Below are 20,010 nucleotides of genomic sequence, written 5' to 3'. Positions count from 1 at the left end.
CGGGCGCCGCGAGCCGGGAGAGGGGGCAGCAGAGGGCGAGCGGCGAGCGGCGAAGAGTGAAGTGGGCACGGCGGCGGCGGCGGCGGCGGGCGCGGGGCCGGCGAGCATGAGCGCGGCGGCGGCGGCGCCGGCGGCGGGCGCGGCGCGGGGCTCCGGGCCGGCGGGCGGGCGGGCGGCGCGGGCCGCCCAGTAGCCGGCGGGCGGGCGGGCGGGCGCGCGGCGGGGCGGCCGGCCGGGCATGCGGCCGGCGGCCGGTCCGCGAGCCGGAGCCCCAGCCCGAGCCCGCGCCCGCGCCCCGCGCGCCTAAGAGCGGCCGCCTTCCCGGCGCTGGCCGCGGAGCCCCCCGGAGCCGGGACAACTGTTGCGGCGGCGGCGGGGGCACCGCGGGGGTGTGGGCGGCCCCGCGCCCCGGCCGGCGGCTCAGCCCCGCGGGCGCCGACTCCCCGCGGAGCAGCGAGGAGCGAGCGGGCGGCGGGCAGGAGGTGAGCGGCGCCCCGGGGGCGGGCCGGGCTGGGGCCGCGCGGGGGAGGGGCGCGCCGGCCGGGGTCCGAGCGCAGCTGGGGAGAGGGGTCGGGGCGGAGCTCCTGGAGGAGGAGGGTCCCGGCGAGTTGTGGGGGTGGGGGGCGCGGATCTTTGGCTCCCTGGCTCCCCGAGAAGGGGGTGCGGGCGCCCGAGGCGGGCGAGGAGAGGTGGGCGCCCTGGGAGAGGCAAGTTCGGAGCATCGGGGGGTCCGGGGTGCTGTGGAAAGGGGGCCGGGGACGCCCGGGGAAGAGTCCGGGGGCGGGAGCCGCGTCGGGCAGCCGGCGCCTTGGCATTGGGGTCCGCGCCAGGGCTCACCAAGGTCGGGGTCGCTGAACCTTGGGGAGGACCTGGGCCGGTTCCGAGGAGCAGTCCAGGGCGCACCATGCAGGGACGCGGCCGCCGGGACCGGCATTCGCGTCCGAGGCGGGGACCGGTGTCCGAGGACCAGTGCGGGAACTGGGCGAACCCGGAGCCCCGTGCGCGCCGGGCAGGGTTCCGGAGCCAGGCTGGGGACCCGACCGGTTCCGAGGGTCCCGGCTGGGCGGCGCGGGCAATCATGAAGGCCTCTCCAAGTGCGTGTCCCTCGTTCGCCACTCGCCGCGTGGTCCCAGTGGAGCCGCCGCCGCCTCCTGGGGCTGAATCAATATTGATTCCGCGCCCGGGGGCTGGGTGGCCTGGCGGCGGCCTCCGGAGCGCCTTAGCGCCAACGGTTGCCATGGCAACGAGACCCCGAGCGTTTTCAGGTTATATTTATTCTAATTATTATTATCATTATCAGTGTTAGTATTTGTTACTCGGCCAGAGGAAACCAGAAAGGAGGAAAAAAAGCCAGTGTGTCCTCGCGCCTCCAACTGTCATCTCTTTAGAGAGAGCTGATGCTGGCCGGTGGGCCAGGCCGACCTCCCGGGTACCCTGTGCGCTTTCCCCGCCGGCACCCCTGGGGCAGTGGGGCTGGGAAGGCCGTTTACATAATCTGCCAGCCTGCCTCGCGTCTACTGTGCTTCTCCTGACCTCTCTGATCCCTCGTCTTAGTGACTGCTGCTCCCGCCCAGGCAAGCCCAGGCCGGGATGGGAAGAGGGAAAAGTGCTTTGCCCAGCAGTCAGAGCCGGAGGCCTCCAGCCCTCTCTCCCCGCCGCTGTGTGACCTTGAGCAAGGCGCTTGACCCCTCTGAGCCCCTGTTTTCCCATCTTGTAAAGTAGCACGGGCACCATGCCCACCTCTGAAGGTTGCTGCGAGGTCACGCCAAGAAAGCTCTGTGAGTTCAGACTGTGTGACCCTGGGCAGGTGCCTGTCCTGCTCTGGGCCTATTTCCTAGTGTAGAATGAGGGCCTGGGCCCCAGTGTGTCTTTCGTCACTGGCATCCTGCAAATTTCACTCTGGGCTGCTATGGAAATACGGTTGAGCCAGCAAGTTGCATTCAGATCAGGCTAAAGGGAGCTCTTCCGTTATCCCCTGTTCCCTCACCTGCCAGGTGGGCTGAAGGTGGCAGGGAAGCCGGCAACCCAGCCCTGGTCCTTGGGGTCAGCCAGGAGGGTAACCATGCTGGTCAGTGTTGCCCGGGATTGGGATCTGTCCCCCACCACCCCCTAGACCGGTGTCCGCTCAGGGCGGAACACATCCCTGAGCACAGTCCGCCACCCCGAGAGAGGCTGTGGTCTGTGCCTGTGCAGGCTGGGGGCTGAGTGTGGGGCAGGAGGTGGCTGGAAAGTTCACTGTGGCCAGGCAGCCCCCACCCCTCAAGGCTCAAGCTGAAAGCCCAAGGGAGGGGCTTCCCTGCTGTCACCATCACACTGAATTCTCCACTCTGTCTCAGGCATCTGGGAGGTATTGGACTGGCGGGGAAGCTGGAAGAGGGGAGATTGGCTCTGAGCCATGTGGGGGGTGTGTGTGTGTGTGCGCATGTGTCCCACCCCGCCTCTCCCAGGCCACCAGCCTGGAGCTTATCGGGGGGCAGCTGGACTGGATAGTCTGAGTGGGGGCAGGGCCAGCGCTGCTCAGACCTTTGTGAATGAGAGAGAGAGCAAGGTCCCAAGGAAGCTGAGGATGTCATGAATCCATTCTTCCTTCCCTCACTCCTCTTCTTCAGCCAAACTCAGCGAGCCCCTACATCTGCTGCTGGGGGGCAGCAGCTCTGCCCTTGGCGGCTCCAAGGGAAACCTGCCCGGAGAAGCCAGTGGGGATGGAGGGCTTCCCCAGGGTGGGGGGAGGCTGAGCTGGGGGGGATGCAAGTGGGGAGAATCTGCGCAGAGGCCCTGCGGTGGCTTCAGGGCTGGGGGAGCCCGGTCCGGAAGGCAGGCAGGCGTGAATCAGCCAGAAGAGAGGAGCAGTGGTGTTTTCCCGGCAGAGCCCCTCCAGGGACACAGATGTGGACACACAGCGGGGAGGGAGGCATCCTGTGGATCAGGTGGGCGGGGCTCAGAGGTGGGGCATGGTTGGGGGGCGGGGAGGGGGCTACAGGACTAGGGAGCAGGGGGAGATGGTGCAGTAGGGCAGGGCTAGGACCGGAGAGCGGGTCCCTGCCGCCACTGCCCATCCTGGGTGTGGGTTAGGTAGTGGGAGGAGGGAGGGATGGTCAGGTTCATGGACTGGCCCCTGGCCTGTGGGTGGAGCCTGTGATTGGGGTGGGCAGAGGGAGGTTTGGAAGAACAAGGAGGGTCTGCTTCCCTGCCGCATGGTGGGAGAGGACCACTTCCTGGCCTGGCCCTTGGCTGCTGCTGGGAGGGGAAAGTAGCAAGTGGCCACCAGATCTGGCAGCTCCAACTGCCCGAGTCTGTGACAGATGACTTTACTGTCACAAGTATAAGGATTTGCCTGAACGGCAATGGGATGGCCTTTGACCATGAAAGCCCAGAGGCCCACTGAGCGCTAGGCCCTGTGCGGGGCAGGCACTGAGCCCATTTAATTCTGCACACCAACCCTGTGTCAAGCAGCTGTTAATTCAGTTGCACTGCTGAGAAGACGGGCTCAGGGAGGTTACAAGTAACCCAGCTACTCATGCTCCTAACCACTGTGCTCCACCACCTGGGGTTCAGCCTTGCCTGCTGGTGGCCCTGCTGGCTCTTCAGACACTTTGCCGAGTCGCTGTCCTGCTCGCTCTCCTCTGGACGGATGCAGAGTGTGGCCCGTCTTAGGCTCAGAGGAAAACTATCACCTCCCTCCGTGGGGACGCTCTGTCTCCGTTCGTGCAGCCTCTTGCTTCAGCTTCTCTCCGGCTGAGTCACACGACAGATTCATATCAATCTTAGGATGAACTCAGAGCCCATCTCCGGCTCTCCCAGGGTGGTTTCTCCCCAGCCCAGCCACTCTTTCTAGAAGTTGCTGAAGCAGTAGTCAACTCCTGAGCACTGTGCGGCCTTGGTTCCTAAACACTTTTCTGGCAGGTGGGCTCCTGACTATCTGGAGCCAGTGAAAGTGGGGAGGGTGACCAGAGGCCCTGCCCACCCTGGCCACAGTCTCCAAGGGGATGCCAGGTGCCACCCACTCTGTTGGTGTCAGTCTCGCCCTGCACAGGGCTTGCTGGCAGGGGAGAGGCCCCACCCCTCCCTCCTCCTTCTGCCCCTTTTTTTCTTCCTCCCTTCCCTTCTCCCTCCAGCACACACGTTCCTTGACCCCCTTCTCCATTGTCTGACCCCCTAGGAAGGTAAAGAAGCAGTCAAGCCCCCTTAAACCTGCCCCGAGACGTGACCTGGGGTGCAGGATCTGTTTCACGACTGACTGTATGAACCAATACCTCTCTGAACTGAGACCGTGGCTGTCCCAGCACCCCGGACCTGCCCGTGCATCCCCTTTGGCCACGAGCCGCTCTTTCCTTTCCCCCTCAGCTGCAAACAGGCTGAAAATTTTCCAGAGGGTCTTCTCTGGACGTCCTGATGTGACCACTCACTGGCGAAGCTCTTACTGTCTGGGCCTGGGTTTTCTCATTCAACAGTGCAGTGACTTAGCGCCTGCCTAATGGGTTTCATGAGGGTTGCGGTGGGGAAAGTCACGGGCAGAGTCTGGGGCGTGGGAGCCCCTACCCTCCGCATCCTACGGCTGGGGGAGGGGCAGATAAAGTCAGGGACCCCAGCATCTCTGAGGCCCGTGTGTTGTACTGTGATGTCGGGATGCTTTAGGGCCTGACAGGGAGCTCGAAGCTTGCCCACTTACCCGTGTAAGTGGGGACCCTGGGGCCCAGGGAGGGCTGGCGGCGTGCTCAAGGTCACAGTGAATTGGGCATCCTGGAAGGTCAAGGATGTTCACGATATGATGCCGACCCTGTCGGATTGTTCAGGGGCATCTGAGGCCACTGCCTGGCATGGGGGAGGGGGGTGCAGACATGAAATTTGCCCCCAGAACCCTGAGGCTCTCCCATCAGGGAAAGGCTTCAGAATCTCTCCCTTCCTGGCCATGCAAGCAGAGAAGCAGAAGCCGTGAGATGAAATGCCAACGCCTCCTGTCCCACGTTCCCAGCCACCAGCCATGAATGGAGTGTTCCCTTGGCATGTTGTGGACCGGCTGCCCCCTTTCCTCCCCAGTCTGGGGCACACACTCCCATCACGGCCCATCTGTCCACACACACACCTACCCCAACAGATGAGCGCAAACTCGCCTTCAAGAAATTAAGAAATAATGCATGAGTTTCCCAAATTACACCCATTTAACACTGAATTAAGTAAGTTCTGGAAGCTTTTAACAGAGCCCTGCGAGGAAAAGAAGATTTTTTTTTTTTTTTGGTTCACACTTCCCTGGAAAATGAGACAAACCGTGATCTTTTAAAACCCAGCTACATAATCTGATTATTCCTTGCTGGCAAGCATCTGAGAAATGCCCGGCGGAGGGCGAAGACGGCCGGCCGCTTTGCCGAGGCTGCGAGATTTGCATCGGGAAATTGGGAAAGTTTGTCTCCTGCGCCAGATTGGAAGCTCCCCGGCGCATGATGGGTTGAAAAGAAAGTGCCGCTTTCTTAGATATCAGTACAAATTAAAAATAAAGGCAAATTCCTTCCATAATCCAGCTCAAGAATTTCCTTCACGGCTCCCTGAGCGGGTTACTGAAATGATGGTGATTTGCTTTCACTTCAGGCTCCTCGTCTTTGTCAGGAGAATCGTCCACGCACAGCTGGGTTTATAGACCAACAGAATACGCATTTAAGCTCTGGCTCATTCCACCTTTCCGGGACACCTACCCTGTGCCAGACACAGTGCCAGACCCGGGGAACAAGAGATGGTTAAAATAGGACCCTGCCCTGCTGGATTTTGTGGTGTGTCTGTTGGAGGCAGAAGAGCAGAAAAAACAAAACAAAACAGACACCTTTGAGGTCCCACTATATCTGAGGGGTCAAGGAGGGCTTCCTGGTGGCGTTAACTTTTGGCATGGGTCTTAAAGGGTAGATAGGAGGGTGCCAGCACAAGGGGGCAGAGGGCATTCAGGAGGCATAGGAGCGGCCTGAAGAAAGTCTTAAAATGGGTCTCAGACATCTTCGGATCTTTGGATTTTAATGTTTGCAGATTCCTTTATTACAAAGCCCTTTTTTGTCCATTATATTCCAGTGCCCTCAGACAACCCCGGGGCCAACTTCCTAGGTTCCTTTTCCCTAAGGAGAACAGAGGCCCGAGAGGATAGGCAAATGCCCAGGAACCCAGTCCCAACTCTGAAACCTGAGGTTCTGGGTTAGATGGGCTCCAGGAGCCCAGCAGAACATACCGTAACCTGCCAAATGGAAATTCTAAACATTAAGTCAAAGAATAACAGAATTACTAATACCAAAGTCTACAAGATCCTCTTTCTGCTCCTCTTTCTCGGCTACAGTCCAGGCTCGGCTTTAGGACAGGCATCCCAGGCTGTCCATGCCAGACCTGAGCCTCAGTCTCTACATCCAGAAAATGGGAAGATGGAGCCTCTCCCTGCCCGTTTGTGGAAAGCCTGGGATCATCACTGAGCCCGAGAGGCCTGGCCAAAGAGGCCTGGTCGGTGGAGTTCAGCTTTCAGCTCAGGAGGAACCCAACACACCCTCCCATGGGCTTGCCTCTAAAGGGCCCTGTTGTTTAGATTTTTCCAGGAGCAGATGGGGAACATGGCATCATCTGGCTGTCACTGCTCAGAATCTGATCCCTGAGACCTTGAGGCCTTTGGGGGATAAGCAGGGCCTCTGGCTGAGGCCCAACGTCAGGGCGACAAGCAGAGCTGCAGGGAAGCTCCTGCCTCCGATCCCAGGGGAGCAGCCTGGATCACTAGTCTCCCCTCTGCTTGTTCCTAACTCTATGACCCTGCACAGGTTATATAACTTGTGAGCCTCAGTTTCCTCATCTGTGAAATGGGTTGTTGCATGACTCAGATAAGATAGATTTGCAGCTTAACGCATCGTGTGTGTTCAAAGACATGTCAGCTCTCTGCAATCTCACCTTATTACTTGTTACTCTGTGAGCACTGCTCCAGTCTTTTGATGAAGCAGCTGGGAGGGACCCAAACCTGATCATCCAGGAACCCCCAGAAGAGGGGATTCCAAGACTGTGGTTGTTGATTAAGTGAAGAAGTGAATCTAGTGGCCCCTTAGACTGCTCTGGTGCCCGCCTGGTGCCATGGCAACCACAGAGCAGGGCAATGAGATAGCCAGCTCTGGGGCTCACCTGCCTGGGTTCACATCCCCTACCTGCAGCCAATGCTAGCCTGCTTATTTCCCTCTCTGAGTCTCAGTGTCCTTATTTTTGAAATAAGCTTGATAATGTTGATGATAGTCGTAATAATACCTTACAAGGGTGGTTTTGAGGATTCAAGGTGAGGACTGTGCCATTCCAGGCTCCTGGATCAATTACAGTGATAACTATTACTTATTATCCTTAAGCTCTGGAAGGGGCTGTCAAGATTTGAATCCCAGTTTAAACCCCTAATAGCTGTGTGACCTTAGGCAAGTTATAAAACCTCTCTGAGCTTCAGTTTCTTCCTCTAAAAATGGAGAGGCACTTACCTAGCAGTTTTGGTAAGAATGAAGAGTTGATTCAAGGAACATGTCCGGTCCAGAGCCAAGCACATCATAAGTACTCAGTAAATAATACTGTTATCATTGTCACCACCACTACATTTAACAACAGAAACGCCCAGAGAGCACAGAGCAGTGGACTTTTTCTCTGTCTGAGAAGGGTTGAGACCACCTTATTCCCGATTTAGCTGTGTAGCCAGCTTCTAGCTCAGGCGTGCTTTGGATGGGTCTGTGAACGAAGGGATGAACTGCTGGATGGATGTGTTAGTTGCTCAGGTGTGTCAAACTCTTTGCAACCCTATGGACTGTAGCCTCTGTTGATGGAATTCTCCAGGCAAGAGTACTGGAGTGGGTAGGCATTTCCTTCTCCAGGGGATCTTCCCAACCCAGAGATCAAACCCTAGCCTCCAGCATTGCAGGCAGATTCTTTCCCATCTGAGCCACCAGGAAAATGGATGGATGAATGAATGGGTGGATGGATGGGTGGGTGGATGGATGGATGGATGGATGGATGGGTGGGTGGATGGATGGATGGGTGGATGGATGGATGGATGGGTGGGTGGTTGGATGGATGGGTGGGTGGATGGGTGGATGGATGGATGGGTGGATGGATGGATGGGTGGATGGATGGGTGGGTGGTTGGATGGATGGGTGGATGGATGGATGGATGGGTGGGTGGTTGGATGGATGGGTGGGTGGATGGGTGGATGGATGGATGGGTGGATGGATGGATGGGTGGATGGATGGGTGGGTGGTTGGATGGATGGGTGGGTGGATGGGTGGATGGATGGATGGATGGGTGGGTGGATGGGTGGATGGGTGGATGGGTGGGTGGATGGGTGGATGGATGGACGGATGGGTGGATGGATGGGTGGGTGGATGGATGGATGGGTGGATGGGTGGGTGGATGGGTGGATGGATGGATGGATGGATGGATGGGTAGATGGATGGATCAGTGGGTGGATGGATGGATGGATGGATGGATGGATGGGTGGGTGGGTGGATGGATGGGTGGGTGGATGGATGGGTGGTTGGGTGCATGGATGGATGGATGGATGGATGGGTGGGTGGATGGATGGATGGGTGGGTGGATGGATGGATGGGTGGATGGGTGGGTGGATGGGGGGGTGGATAGATGGGTGGATGGGTGGATGGATGGGTGGGTGGATGGGTGGGTGGATGGATGGGTGGATGGGTGGATGGGTGGATGGATGGGTGGATGGATGGATCAGTGGGTGGATGGATGGATGGATGGATGGGTGGGTGGGTGGGTGGGTGGATGGATGGATGGGTGGGTGGATGGATGGGTGGATGGATGGATGGATGGGTGGGTGGATGGATGCACAGGTTGATGGACAGGTGGATGGATGGATGGATGGGTGGGTGGATGGATGCACAGGTTGATGGACAGGTGGATGGTGAATGGATGGGTGGATGGATGGGTGGGTGGATGGGTGGATGGATGCACAGGTTGATGGACAGGTGGATGGATGAATGGATGAGTGGATGGGTGGATGCACAAGTTGATGGACAGGTGGATGGATGACTGGGTAAATGCATGAGTGAGTGAGTGGTGGCTGTCAGGAAACGTTGAAAGCCTAGGATCAGGGACGCTCGGGAAGGGGCCCAGGGACTGGGGCAGAGTCTTCTCCTTGAGGGCTATGAGTGATGAGAGAGAATGAGTTTCATAGCCTGATATGATCTCTCATCTCTGTGTGAACATTTATCCACCTTCAAGGAACCAGGGGTGAGGGGCCAAGTCTGAAGACCCAGGTTGCCTGGTGTCCCTGACAGTTTGGTTTGGAAGCTGGGCAGAGCTGTATTCAGACTGTGGCTTCCTTCTCTTTAGGGCAGGGGAGTCCTGGTGCTTCCCAGAACCTCAGTCTCCTCCTCCGTAATATGGGGGAATGCTGTTTCCTTTGGGGGCGTGGTGATGCACGAAGATCACACATTGAGCGTGGTGTGTGGTTTGTGAAGGTGCGTGGCAAGTCAGAGGGGGTGTTTGGACTCCATACAGTGGACAGCAGGTTGCAGGAAGGTTTTGAAGCTGGGGGGAGGCATGGTGCAGGCAGTGTGGACTGCCAGCCTGTGGGCCATCTGATTCCTTCCAAAGAGGGCACCAGAGATGGGTTCTGGAAAAGAATGAGGGGGGAGGGCACTGCCAACTTGCTGAGGCCACAGAATGAGTGCTGGGCCCAAGACTCCTGGCCCTGGAGCCCTGACCTGCCAGGAGGTCTCCCAGCTTTGCCTAGCCCTGTTCTGGGCGCTTTGCGAATACTACCTGATTTAATACTTGTAACACACCTGAGCGACTGAACTGAACTGAACTGAACTGAACACACCTGAACAAGGATGGATCAGCATTCTCACCTGAGGCTCAGAGAAGGGCTGTGGCTTCCCCAGGAACACACAGCTGCTAAGTAGCAAAGCCAGGATTCAGATCTTCTCATGGGGGATGGAGAGAAGGCAGGGTACCCTCTGTGGTCAGGAGAGGTGCTGGCCTGGAGGTGCGGGTCACCATGCTCCTGTGCGCCCCCTTACATCTGGGTGGCCTTGCCCAGCCACCTCCATCCTCTCTGCCTCAGTTTCCTCCTCTGCAGAGCAGGGTCCACAGCAGACCCTCCTGCAGTGTGTCTGAAAGAGAGTCACGGAGGCAAAGCAGTCCAGGAAGGAGGCCTCCACAGGCCCCACCCATTTGTCACTGTTATTTGCATTCCTTCTCTTTGGCAGAGAGAGACACGAAGGAGCAAGTCTTTGGGGATGGGTGGGACCTGGCGGGAGCCTGTGAGGGTCTGCACTGGGGCTGCCTCAGCATCATCTGGGCCAGTGGGTCCTTAACATCTGGAGTCTGGTTTCTGCTGTGCCTGGGACCTTCTCCAAAGGGGCCGGGTGTCAGCTAGAAGCGGGCAAGCATTTACCTGGATGTGTGTCGTGTGACTATTCACTCCCAAGACTGTACTCAGGGCTTGTCCTGCTGGGACTCCGGGTCCCCAGAAAGACTGTTCTGCCTGGGTCCAAGTCCTGCATAAGGGACTGACCTGATGGGAGTGAGACCAGAGGGCAGGGCAGCGACTCAGCCTGGGGGAAAAGGGCCAAACATCAAGGAGGCCTCACCAGAGGAGGTGGCACCCAAGGAAACGGAGGATGAGCTGGCCAGGCGGCTGAGCAAGGGGTCGGGGAATCTTGAGGAAGAGGGAACAGTGCATACGGAGTCCAGATGAAAAGGTTTGGGAAACGTCTGGACGGCATGGCTTCCCCGTGATATTTTTGGAAAGTTGTTGAGGCGAGGCCATGGAAGTTGGCAGTGGCTTGATCTCCAAGGACTCTGGCTAGTTAAGGAGTTCAGACTTTATAGGTGCGGGATGGCAGATATGTGGCTTGAGTACCACCGCCGGCTACTGCTGCGTCCAGGGCAGACATGGGTAATCGATCCAGCACATCATGGAGTCAGGATGTGCTCTGGCCTAGTCCCCATGCCCCCAAGTCCTGACCAGTCGATCCTGTAGGCCCACTAGATGACACCTGTTTCCCTACTGCCATTGTCAACGGGAATCATGACAGTCCTTCACAGCTGCTTATGGTGTGTGGCTCACCCAGCACCCAGAGTCCTTTCCTGATTAGAGGAGGCAGGTGGCAGCCTCCAGTTCCACCCTGGGCCCCCAAGCTCCCATGTGGCTCCACTGTCCCGCAGTGCAGGGTAAGGTCCATCCTTCCTGCAAAAACAAAGTCTTTCTGTCCAGTGGCTCCAGGCACAAGCGCCCTTCTGGGAGTGCACGCCCACCTATCCTGGGGGGTGGGCTCCCGTCCGTTTGCCTGCAGGTCAGGCTAGCAGATAAGTGGATGTCTGGCTGGGGTCTGGCCGAGGCGTGGGGTCTCCTGGGGAGGGGGTCGGGGCCTGGCAGAAGTCTGGGGAAGATTAGGAGGCTTTTCTCCTGAAATTCAGACAATTGGACAATCTGTTCTGGATCGATTTAGAAGCAGTGAAGTGAAAAAAAAATCAGAAAATACAGCGTGAAAGCTATTTTCTCTCTCAGTGGGGAAGGGCGACGAGCTGGAGTTTATTTGTGTCCAAGGCCGTGGTCAGGGCCTCTCAACCCCTCGCCACCTGTTCCCCACTGCCCTGGCCCACTTCTACCCCCGTGCCCCGCCGCCGCCTCCTCCTCCTCCCTGCCCAGTGTTGGGCTGGGCAGCCAGGGGTCTCAGAGGGGCCGTCCTCCTTGCCTCCCCTCGGGGAGGCAGCGGTCTGCAGGGGACTCACATGGATGCACAGGACAGGCAGATAAGGCGTCTCCACGCCAAGGGCTGGCGGTGTCTGTCTCCTCCCTCTTACATCCTCAGGGTCTAGAGCTGGGATTCGGAGAAGGCAATGGCAAGCCACTCCGGTACTCTTGCCTAGAAAATCCCATGGACGGAGGAGCCTGGTGGGCTGCAGTCCATGGTGTCGCTACAGGTCAGACATGACTGAGCGACTTCACTTTCACACACTGGAGAAGGAAACGGCAACCCACACCAGTGTTCTTGCCTGGAGAATCCCAGGGATGGCGGAGCCTGGTGGGCTGCCGTCTATGGGGTCACACAGAGTCGGACACGACTGAAGCGACTTAGCAGCAGCAGCAGAGCTGGGATCGGCACCTGGCAGGTTTCCTGCCTGAATGATGGATGGAAGGGAGGAGGGCGACAGGAAGGAACAGAGGCCGTGAACGAAGTGACCCGTTCATGATCTTGTGTTTGTAAGTGGTGGAGGTGGGGTTGGAACCAGAGCTGTGACCCCAAGACACAGATGTCCCCCCTCCATCCCTGGGGCCAGGAGCAGGTCTGAGACATTGCAGGGTTTCCCCCAGCACGGGTGCTTTCCTTTCCTGCAGACACAAATCCCAAACGGGGTCTTTCACCGCTGGGCCCAGTGCCCACGGGTCAGTGTGGGGCCAGACCAGAGCGGGCAGGGGACGCTGTGTAACGAGGCAGGAGGGCAGGTCCCAGCTCCCCACGTTCCAGTCTGTCCCTGGGGCCGGTGGTGCACCGAGTTCTGGGGGAGTTCAACCAGGGGCTGGATCCCTGGGAAGTCCTGAGTGTGGAGGGTTGGGGAGGGCTCCAGCCCAGCAGGAAATGGAACCAGCTGATTCCAGTCCCCGAGAATGGTCTCTTCTCTTTTCCCCGAGACACTGGGAGAGGGGGAAATTCCCAGTGGTCCTGGTTGAGGGTGTGGCAACTCCCTCCTCCACCCCATTTCCTCCCCAAAATACCAAGGCCAAGAGTCAAAGGCCTGTTAAGGAAGAACCTTGACTTGGAAACCAGACCAGCTTGGACCCAAGTCCCAGAAGCTCAGCTGCTGTGTGATCTTGGGCAGGTGACAAGACACTTCGGAGTCTTAGTTTTCTCATCTGCAGACTGTGAGTAGAAGTACCCTTAAAAAAAAAACAAAACATTAAAAGGAGACGATCTTTGTCAGATGTCCATCATGCGGGCCAGACAACACACAGTAAGTCCTCGAGAATCGTCTCTTCTCTCGTTTCCACGTGTGGAAGGCCAGTCATGAGACACAGTTTAACTCATGTTTGGGTTCTGTCCGCACCCACGTCCTGAGCTCTCAGCTCGGGTGGGTTTCACATATTCTGTCTCGTGTAATCTTATCTGCCCATGTGAGGCTGGGGGTTAACACCCCATTTTATGGGGAGAGGCCGAGAGAGGCAAAGGGATGTGTCCAGGGTCATAGGGTAGCCGTGTCCCCCCACCAACCCCACCTCTCCAGTCTCTCCCTGGCTGCTCTCTGCCAGGCATGGGCCCAGCACCCGCCTCCCCAGGAAGTCCCGTCCTCACGCCCCAGTTCTGATCTGGTTTCCTGTCGACGGCTCTCTCATCAATGCTTTTTGATGTTACCTCTCCATTCCCCAGAAATTTCGGAGCCAGTGTTTTCCCCACCGCGGTGCACTAATTAGACCTCCATAACACTGTTTACCTAGATGGCAACGTATGCTGTAAAATTTTGCAATTTTTTTTCTGCATTGTAAGCAATGCTCAGTTTTGAAAGGGAGGAAGCCTGCCATGATGGGCCCAGGAGTCGTGTTCAACCCCTGGAGGACCCCTGGGAGAAAGGCTCATCCTGACCCCAGGCTCTGCCCAGTGGAGCAGGGACCTCCCCTGGGGGGTCAGGTCACTGTCAGCCTGAGCGTGGGGTCTTCCATTCAGCCAGGGTCTGTGCTCCGCCCCTTGCTCCCCAGGTCCTTCTTAAGCATCTTTGGTGTCAAGGCCCCGGGGTCAGAGCCCACCTGGGGGATGTCGGGGGGCTCTGGCCACTCTGAACACCTGCAGACACATTTATTATGGATTCTTTTGTTTCCAGAGTGCAAACTCAGAATGGGTCACCAGTTGGGGGAGGACAGGTTTAAACATGCTGGCTGACCCTGGCTTTGCTGGGGAGGTGCCCCCAGGCTGGAAAGGTATGAGAGCAGACAGGAAGAGATAAATGCCACTGGAATGGCTCAGAGGGTCTGGTCTGATTCCAGAAGCCAGCCGCTACCCAGATGCCTGCCAGCACCCGGACACGATGACCTCGGGCCTGAGAGCTGGCCTCCCCTCCCATCTGCTAAGACACGTGATGCTGCCACCCTCTGAGACCAGGATGGGGACTCAGGGAACGCACCTAAAGGGGCGTGCCTGAGCGGGTCTTCCCTCCCTTCTGGCCCCCACCCCAGTCTGGTGACGGATCGCTTGTTCTGGGCATGGGATGGCTGAGGAGTTAAGTTTGGGGTACAGCACATGTGGGGTGCCGGGGGTCCCAGGAGAGGAGATGAGCAGGAGGCCACTCTCAGTCCAGGTCAGGGCCCAGGAGAGCTGCTAAGGGTGAGCAAGTGTTAGCAAGCCATAGGGAGGGTGGCCTAAAGCCACCTCCTGCCACCTTTGGAAGCGTCCTCTTTTATCTCCGCTTAGAATCCCAGGGACGGGGGAGCCTGGTGGGCTTCCGTCTATGGGGTCCACAGAGTCGGACACGACTGAAGTGACTTAGCAGCAGCAGTAGCAGCCATTGTCACACAGAGAGCCCTCCTGGTGTGCAGCCTCCCAGGGGAGACCCTGCCTGGCTCACTGAGGGCCAGTGTGGCCGGCCAGGCTGGTGACCTGGTGGCCTCCCAGGCCAGTGGGGGCAGCCAAGCTTTCGAGAGAGGGGTCTGGGCCTGGCCTGGCTCTGGGAGGCTGGCTGCAGGTTCACCTCCGGCTCCACTCAGCAGCTTTGGTGCCAATTTACAGAGAGTCTGGGTGGGAGGCTCGTTAACCCCCAGAAGTGGAGCCACTTCAGGGGAGATGCGTGGATGGGGGGCCCTTCCAGGCCAGGCTGGGTGGGGGAGCCAGCTCCGCACCACCCCTGTGGTCGCTGCTGCGGCCCTATTTGCATAATTTTGAAGTTGATTGGCCTGAAGGCAACTTCGCTTAATCACAGCTGACAAGTCTCTGGTTGCAACGGCAGCTGCTTCCAATTAGCCGTGTTGGTGCCGTGGTTTGTTAGACTCTCCCAGCAGCCCCTCTCCCAGCCAGCCCTCCACCTCCCAGCCCCCCTTATCAGGCTCAGAAGGAACCCGCGGGGCCTGTAGCTGCCTGGGGAATGTGCCTCCTTCTCCCCGTGTGTGGACAGTCCGGGATGTAGCTGTGGGGCCCTGCCAGCTCCCGGGAGAAGATGCCATGCTGGGCTGTGGACTGTGCTTTGGGTACTGAGGCTCCGATGCGGGGGTGCAAAGCTGGGCTGCCCGTTTTGTTAATAAAGTTTTACTGGCACACAGCCTCCACCATGCAGCCCATATTTTCTAGGGGTGCTTTCTTGTTCTGATGGCAGCGTTGAGTCATTGTGATGAGACCTCCTGACCCACAGAGCCCTTAATATCTACTGTCTGGCCCTTCACAGAAAAATTTCCTCTCCTCTGACCTAGCCCAGAGGTTCTCATACCTGAGTGCATGTCAGAATCCCTCGGAAAGCTGGTAAAATGCAAATTCCTTGTCCCCACCCTGGTCCTAGTCCAACAGGTCCCAGGGGGCCCGCAGCCAGCATTTCTAACCAGTTCCCAGGCCCACACTCCAGGCCGTACTGGTCCAGCCACCTCCAGGGTACCTCATGGCAGTTTCCATCCACCTCATCCCACTCTGAACACCATCCTCATTAGACAGAAGACGAAACCAAGGGTCCGAGGGGTCCCCGGCTTCTGCACGGTCCTGAGCTGACGAACTGGCTCTTCCCCACCACCTGCTATGCCCTTGACACAGACACCTCTCCCCAGATACAGCATACCCCAGTGTACCCCAGGCCCCAGGGTACCCCAGGCCCCCAGCTGGCTCACCTGGCTGGTCAGTTCCCTATCTGACCTCTACACTGGGGTCTGCCATTGGTGAGAATGTCAGTCTTCCTTGAGTTGGGGAGCGTGCTTGCAGGAAATCAGGGCATCAGGGGCTTCTCGTGGGGGCTCAGCTGCCTCCCCTTCCCCCGATGCCTGCATCAGTTTCCCAATGTCTGATTGGTGTCATCTCCCCGCCAGGGCAGAGACCCTGCTGCCACCCCCCAAGTCACCTGTTGTCACTCTGTGGACGGTCGAGGGTGCCTCACAGCCAGCACCCTCTTCACCCGTCACCTTCGCATGACTTGGGAGGTGTGGGGAGACGCAGGACATCCACTTACAGAGGCCGGGCGATTTGTCCGAGGAGGCAGGGCTACATCACATGGACCCACCTGGTTTGGGGGCACATCGCTGAGCACAGGAGGATTGGTCATGACCAGTGTCCCCAGTTTACGGACGAGGAGGCTGAGTTACCCAGATTCATGACCAGGAAATTCCTGAAGGGGCAGAGTGTCTGGGACTCCCCTGGGAGGAGGCGGGATTCACACAGACAGATCCTTATGGGAATCGGAACATCCCGGCAGCAGGGATAAACATCCTTGACCCTGCCAGCCAGTGTGACAGCCGGAACAGGAGCCCCACGTCCCCTGGGGCCACCCCCATCACCCCCACTCCTCTCTGTGCCCCTGTCACAGCTGTAGGCGTTCTTCAAAAGCACATTTTTCATAGTCCTTTCGGACCGTGCAGGGTGTGACCTGGGGACGGAAGTTCCTCCCTCGGCCCAGGGTTGCTAGAACGCCCTGTGACGTTTGTTTGAGCGGCTGCAGGGCGTTCGGTGTTTGGACATCCTGCAATCCTTCTCCCGTCCCTCCAGCTGGGCTGTCTCCAGTGTTTCCACCCCATACACAGGGCGGCCGAGAAGGTTCTCGCACCTCGCGCCCCCGGCCAGCAGGGCCTTTGCTGAGCCCGGGGTGGGGGCATTAGTACTGCTCATCACAGGGTCTCCGGGGACCCGCCATGTGTAGGAGGCTGTTCCGAGCTTGCTGTGGGGTCCTACTCCCTCCAGGGACCCCTGCCAGCCCTCCAGGCAGACCGGCGTGTGCTGTGATTGCAGCCTCTTTTAGAGGAATGAAGGAGTTCCTGCTGTGTGGGGTCGTCACCGCGGTAAATGCCATGATGCCGCCGTACTTTCATACGATGACGTATGTGCCCAGCATCTGGCCGAGGCAGCGCAGCTGAGAGAGGTTGAGGCACCGGCCCAGGGTCACACAGCCGAGCAGCGGCAGAGCCCAAGGTCGGATCCCTTCCTTCTGGTTCTCCGCTGCTGTGCTGCACCTCACACCAGAGGCAGGGGAAGCTGTGTTCCCGGGGTGACTGCCGCCCCCAGCCCTGTCCTGAGTTTATTGCCCTGAAGGGACCCTCTCTCCCGCGTGCCTCAGTCTCTCTGCCTCCTCTCACCTGTCCCCACTGCCGGATGCTCTGGTGTGAGTCTCAGCTTCACGCCAGCTAGCTGGGCGGCCCAGGGGGAGTTACTTAAACTCTCTGTGCCTCGGTTTCCTCATCTATAAACTGAGGGTAGACTCACCACCTCCTGATCACGAGGATTAAATTAACACCCACCCCCATCCCGCTGGGCTGGCTCAGGCACTTCTCCTGGGCTCCCGCAGCCCCCTGTCTTCATCCTCACAGTACCAGTCACCCTGGGCTGCCACTGTCCACCTGGATGGTGACTAGAGGAGGGGCACCCGGGCCCGTCTGGACCCGGCGCTCTGTCTGCCGTAAGCAGAGCACTTGTGACTTCAGCGGACAAGAAAGGTTTATCTCTGGCCCCGCTCAGGACAGGCAGGGTCCCGCGATGGGAGGGAGGGAGAGGGAACCGGCCTCCGTTATGGCCTGGCTTTAAAGGTCACTGTGTCACCGGTCACGACAGAAATGCCAGCTACAGACGGGGCAGTGGGACAAGACACAAAGTGCTGCGGGTGTGGAGACAGTGCCCAGAGCAGGGGAGACCTGGCTGTAGAGGCCCACGGGCCCTTTGACTTTGTCCAGAGGGTCACGTGATGTGTTTCCAACAGCAGCCGGTGCAGGCAGCTCTCCCTGGCAGACAGGGCTCCCGGTGCCAGCTGCGGATGTGCTGGGGGTGCTGTGTGGAAGGGGGTAGCTGGGAAGCCAGCTCAGCTGTGGAGTCAGGTGGACATGCCCCCCTCCACGGGCTCTGCGTGTCTGGGGTTCCTTTCCCGGAGCGCAGAGGGCTGAATGCATCCACCAGTGCATCTCACCAGGGCAGTGCCCAGCGTGGAGGACAGCCTCCAGAAGTGACATCACGGGCCAGCATCTGGCCAAGACCTGGGCAGTCTCTCTCATCGTGTGATATGTTAGCACTTCTGCAGTCCCAGCTCAGCTGCTTCCGAGCCGTGAGACCTCATGAGGACCAGCCTCAGTTTGCTCACCTGTAAAATGGGACTCTTTGTGGGGTGTTGTGAAGACAGAAAGGCGGAGAGACCTGAGACTGGCCCCAGGGACAGTCTCCAGGCTGCGCCCCTAGTCCCAGGCCTGAGCTGGGCCCCTGCCACTGATGTAGGGCCAAAGCTCTCTCCAGCTGCCCAGCCTCCTCCCACCCCAGAAGGACCATCCAATCTCCTATCCACACAGGCTGGCAGCCATGCTCCTTGGCCTGAACAAGGCCCGACCGAGTTGCTCTCATCTATTGGGGTGTAGGCTTGATCGTGCTGGGAGTCCAGAAGGCCAGGGCTGTGAGGGTCAGGGTTCCTGGGTGTTCCCAGATCCACGCCGTGCACAGGTACGACTTCCTTCGGGGCAAACCCTGCTAAGCCCGGCCAGGGGCCAGGCTCTCCGCCCTGGACAAGCGCCTCACCTGGGGGAAGAGCCGGGCCAGGCCATGGAGTGACTCTCAGTCCCAGAAGGACGTGAGGGGCCCCAGCGAAGGCTGTGTGGGGCAGGTTGGGGCAGGGCAGGCTCTGAGCAGAGAGGCTGGGCTCTCCACGTGGGGTGCACAGAAGCTGGTCCCGGACCACCAGCTCAAGTTCCGGGTCCTCTGCTTGCAGGCTGTGTGACCTCAGGCAAGTTGCAGACCATCTCTGTGCTTTGGTGTCTCCGTGTCAAGAGCTTAGCCCAGCAGGGTGTGAATAGAGGGTCAAATGCTCAGACTTGCTCATACTTTGTGGACCAGTGATGAAGCAGGATGGGAGGGAATTCAGAGTGGGGGAAGAAGCATGAGGCTGCAACCTAGGGCAGCTCCAGCCCCCTCCCCCAGCCCCAGCCCCCCTTCAAGCTCCTCCCCAAAGCTGGATGCCTTTGGGGCCCGGCCCTGGCGACCTGGTGCCCTTTCTCATCTGTCCTTCACACCCAGCTCCCCTGACGGTGTCTTCCTGTGCATGCGCCCGGCTGGCCAGCCTGGCATGGCCGGCAGAGGACGGGGTAGGCAGACCCCAGGGCCATGGTTGGCACCCCCCTTCCATGTGAGCGTGGGCCAGCCCCTGCCTGCCTCCCCTCACCCGTCAGGTCCAGTCTCTGCTCCCTGCCCCTTCCCCACCTGGAAGGGCCAAACCTCCGGTTTATGACCCTTGGGGGCGGGCCCCGCAGAAGCCCATCACACCTACTGTGTGCCAGGAGCCCATCACACCTACTATGTGCCAGGAATGCTCACAGGGCCCTGCCTCCTGCTTCCACTGCAGCCGCCCCCTCCCTGAGCTTGGTCCCACCCCTTGGCCTTTGCACATGCCCGGCTCCCTGCTGGCGTGCTCTCTCCCCAGGCCCACCTCACCTGGTCCGGATGAGCCTGCTGACCTCACTGATCTTGTGTTCCTTGGAGAAACCCTTGACCCAGACCAGGTCAGGGCCCGCCTCTGTGCTCAGGGGCCCCGAGTCCCTGCACATGGGAATTTGGTTGGCTCCATGGGGGACGGGACGGGTCTGTTCAGCCCACCACCGTGTCTGTGGTCCCCAGCCCAGTGCTGCCTGGCATCGCACTTGCTGGGAGGTGGGTAAATGAATGGATGGATGCCTCCATCACCTCCATGGCTTCTCCCAACAGCCCTTCAAGGGGGGCATGTTATCCCCACTTATAGACGAGAAACTGAGGCTGGGCTTTGACTTCTGTTCTCTGGTGAAGAAAGGTCCCTGGGACCAGAGCCCCCTCCCACAGAGGGAGCTGGAAAGGGGCCCCCAGATTGGGGAGAGAAATCAGGGCACCCTCT

The 20,010-nt window shown here is 59.0% G+C and overlaps 1 protein-coding gene across 1 annotated transcript in view; it reads left to right on the top strand.

Moving 5' to 3' along the window:
• The first annotated feature begins 225 nt into the window (after positions 1 to 225).
• SHISAL1 (shisa like 1) overlaps positions 226 to 20,010 on the top strand; it is a 79,682-nt gene continuing 59,897 nt past the window's right edge. The window contains exon 1 of the mRNA XM_088837556.1: positions 226 to 482. The gene's annotated coding sequence lies outside the window, so the exon portion shown is untranslated. The remainder of the gene's footprint in view (positions 483 to 20,010) is intronic.

Source organism: Moschus berezovskii, chromosome 6, assembly GCF_049115385.1.
Source record: "Moschus berezovskii isolate FMDL1 chromosome 6, NW_MosBer_1.0, whole genome shotgun sequence".
Taxonomy (NCBI): domain Eukaryota; kingdom Metazoa; phylum Chordata; class Mammalia; order Artiodactyla; family Moschidae; genus Moschus; species Moschus berezovskii.
This window is presented reverse-complemented; position numbering and strand designations above follow the sequence as displayed.